Source organism: Fonticula alba, assembly GCF_000388065.1.
Source record: "Fonticula alba strain ATCC 38817 unplaced genomic scaffold supercont2.7, whole genome shotgun sequence".
NCBI lineage: Eukaryota > Rotosphaerida > Fonticulaceae > Fonticula > Fonticula alba.
Genome location: NW_009242977.1, coordinates 83,419 through 84,229, shown reverse-complemented (window position 1 = coordinate 84,229; position 811 = coordinate 83,419). Strand labels below are relative to the sequence as shown.

Sequence of the window (811 nt, the reverse complement as noted above, 5' to 3'; positions counted from 1 at the left end):
GGGGCGGTGAGTGGTGCGGGCCGGCACAGTGGGGGGGGATTGTGCGCCTTGCGGTGCGGTATCCGGACAGATGCCCCGGCCTTGGCCCACGAGGGAGGGAGGGAGGGAGGGAGGGGCGTGCGTGCTCTGGCCGTGCGATCGACTCTGCCGACTCGTGCCAGAGTCAAGAGCACTGGCAGGCAGATCGCCGGGCGGGGGCGGGGAGGGGGCGGGGAGGGGCTACTCGATCAGTCAAGCCTCATCAGCAAGTGTTGCCGGGTTGGCTATGCCCGCTGCCAAGCCCAGCAACTCCCCTGCATTCTCCCCCCCCCCCCCCCCCCCCCCCCCCCCCCCCCCCCCCCCCCCCCCCCCCCCCCCCCCCCCCCCCCCCCCCCCCCCCCCCCGCTGTTCGCCGTCCAATTCCACGCGCACACGCGCGCGCACACACACACACACACACACGTAAACATGGTCTCCTTTGTCTGTGATAACTGCCAGGACACCGTCAAGAAGGCGCGTCTGGACTTCCACCGGTGCGTGTCCCCTGATTTTGTTTCACACCCCCTCGTCGCGTGCGGTTTCAGCTCCCATTGCTCACTGTCCCCTGCCCCGCTGGTTCCCCTGCCCATCCTGGGCTCTTCCCTCCCCCTCCATAGCCAGCGCTGCCAGGCCTCTTTCTCCTGCATCGACTGCTCGACCACCTTCTACACGCCGGCCGAGTACAAGGCCCACAACCAGTGCGTCACCGAGGCCGAGAAGTACCAGGGCGCCCTGTATCGTGGGAAGAAGTCCGGCGTGACGGTCCGCAACAACAAGGTACTGTCCGCCCCCC

General features: G+C 68.7%; 1 protein-coding gene across 1 annotated transcript in view; it reads left to right on the top strand.

Annotated features, from left to right (window-relative positions):
- Positions 1–811, top strand: part of H696_04212 (hypothetical protein) — an 8,739-nt gene that overhangs the window by 5,965 nt on the left and 1,963 nt on the right. The window lies entirely within an intron of this gene.